Source organism: Oryzias melastigma, linkage group LG14 (assembly GCF_002922805.2).
Source record: "Oryzias melastigma strain HK-1 linkage group LG14, ASM292280v2, whole genome shotgun sequence".
Classification (NCBI taxonomy): Eukaryota; Metazoa; Chordata; class Actinopteri; order Beloniformes; family Adrianichthyidae; genus Oryzias; species Oryzias melastigma.
Genome location: NC_050525.1, coordinates 21,835,418 through 21,838,141, shown reverse-complemented (window position 1 = coordinate 21,838,141; position 2,724 = coordinate 21,835,418). Strand labels below are relative to the sequence as shown.

The window sequence follows — 2,724 nt, the reverse complement described above, 5'->3', positions numbered from 1 at the left end:
CAGTATCGCGATATTATCGATATCGTGAGCCAGGTATCGCGTATCGTATCGTATCGTGAGGTACCCAGTGATTCCCAGCCCTAATGTACAGTAGCTTGGACTGTTATTTAGCAAAAATACTCCACAATATTTTGTTGGTTGCAGCAAATTTGAACCACATTTCCCACATAGCACAAGAGCAAAGTGCAATCGTGAAACCGTCAGGATGTTAAACATGTCTGGCAGCAGTTCAGACTTGTCCGATCCTGCAAAATAAAAATAAATGACATTTTTTTTTTCTTGTGAAATAAGTGACCTTGAGCTGTTGAGCAGCTTCAATCCCACATCAGTCAGTAATAGGACATTTTTGTTTATGTAGAATTGCAGTTGATAATTTTTACTGTCCTTGATTGCTTTTATTGCTGTTAAATAGATAAAGCTGTGCAAGAATTAAGATACAGCTATGCATGTATAATTCTGTTTTCAGGAATAAAAAAATGTTTTTAGGTAAATCATTTTCACCAATTCAGTTGTATTGTAAAAACAAGGTTAGCAAGGGAGTCAGCTTGTATTTTTAATGCTTTACTATAGATTGTCATCATATAATGGGTAAAAACAGACAAAACAGTGAAATAACTGGAACAAAAATCTTTTTTTTCCATGGAAAGCATGAGATCAGACCCAAACAAAACCTAACGTTTTCTCTCATCTGCAGTAAACCTAAATAAAGACTCACTTGATTTGGATTGTTGAACATACTTTCTTTCTCTTTTCATGCCTCCAGTATAGAGTTAGCTGCATTCTTTGATTGTGCAAGAGGTTTCTATTTAACTCTTATCAAAAAAACATTTTATGGTTTGTGTCACAATTTTAACCCTCTAGTTTCTAGGTTTAACACTAAAGTCCTAATGTTTTAGATCATATTAGGTTTGATTGCATAGTAATAGTTAAGAAAAAAGTAAAAAAATAGTTTTAAATGATTTAGTCCTACAGAAATTGCCTCCCAAATTTTTTCAGAAAGTGCAGCAGCAGCATTAAGATGTGAAGTAACATTGGTGTCTCCTGCTGGTATGTTTTTACAAACCCCAACATGTGCAAACATCCAGTCACTTGTGCATTGACGTCACAATGATTTGCAGGAAGTCAGGAGGTCTCATGTGAGATGTGCCGAGGTATTTGAGCGCTCAGTCTTCTCTGCGGGGTGTATACACTCAGTAAAACTTCATTTTAAACACCCAAATATATTTATTTTCAATGATTTCACATGTTCCCCCTATACAGCAGCAGGCCAGAGGCACACTCCCCAATCTTATTGCTACTGAGACATGAAGGTGGATGTTTGTAAATGGGAATTTTTTGGGGGGGTGGACTGTTGAATTTGCAGTTTTGCAGACAAAATAATAATTTAAAAAAAGTGTTGCTTAGTTTCTAGGACATAATTTCTTTAGAGCATCAGGTGATCATTAGAAATTTGTCTCTGAGTTGTGGGCGGGACTGTCAGACCGGAGCAAACCCCGGTCACGTTGCCCAGCACACGCACCTTTTCAAACATAATTTTTGTCTGCTCCTGATTCACAACAATTTGAATAAATGAATACTCAGAAATACAATTTTGACCTTCATTTACATCTTATGTCATCAGAAAAATGCCTTAATAACATGTTGAAAACACCAATAACATTATTTTTTTTCTGCTGTTTTCTGCAGAACTTTGCTTAATAGGTTGGTATAGATGTACCTTCTTATGGTTTTAGGAGTCTGTGTTTGGTTTCTTTGGCCCCTCAACTAAGTGGTATTTCATAGAATAGACGACCAAAACCCTGAGCTGCATCGGAAAACAATGACCTCACTGTCACCGAGTTGTAGCAGAGAGCTGAGAACTTGCAGTTTGGTGAAAGTGTCTCTGTGACTGTTGAGACTTAGAAAGTGGCTGAGTTATGGTTTCCTGGCAGAAGATGTCCTGTTGACTCTGTAGGTTTCTCTGAAGGGGGTAGCTCTCCTTCTCCGGAGCTCTGTTTACCTTAGACGCACACACCCCCAGACGTGGCACACTACAATAAGTGTGTTGCTGTGAGTCTGAAATGTTTGTTCAGATGTTTTCCCACAGCCCCTGTAAAGCACTGCCCCACCAGGCTGTTTAGTCTGCAGGTCATTGGATGGACATCATCACGTTGACATCCAGTGACACGTCCTTCAACTGAACCGGGAGGTGTGGCACCTCAGGGACATTGTCAGCATTACAGCATTATATGCTTACAAAGCATTCACACTATGTTTTTTTACTCATATTTTAGCAACAGGTTAGCTTCTATTAGAAGTGTTTAGCTCAATTTTTGACTAATATAGTTTACTGACGAATTTTAGGCTATTGTAGAGTTTAGCTAGTATTTAAGCAATGTGCTATCATGATAACGTTTTTGGCTGATTTGTTTTCTACTAGGGTTTTTAGGCTATTTTGGAGTGTAGCTAGTATTTTGGCAACCGACTATCTTTTTTTGAGTTATTTAGTTTACTGAGAAATGTTAGGCTATTTTGGAATTTAGCTAGTATTTAATAATAATCAGACTCATTTAATGGGTTGGTACAGAAAAAAAAAACAATACTACAACTGTAACCAACAGTTTTTGGCTAATTTGGCATCTACTTAGGTTTTTTTGGGGCTAATTTTGGGTTTAGCTCATACTTAAGCAACACACTAAATATTTTTGCAAAACTGGGATATATTAGGTATTTTTTAAGCAATTT

At 37.1% G+C, this 2,724-nt stretch overlaps 1 protein-coding gene across 1 annotated transcript in view; it reads left to right on the top strand.

Annotated features, from left to right (window-relative positions):
* The window catches only part of stk10 (serine/threonine kinase 10), a 43,408-nt gene that overhangs the window by 11,916 nt on the left and 28,768 nt on the right, over positions 1 to 2,724 (top strand). The window lies entirely within an intron of this gene.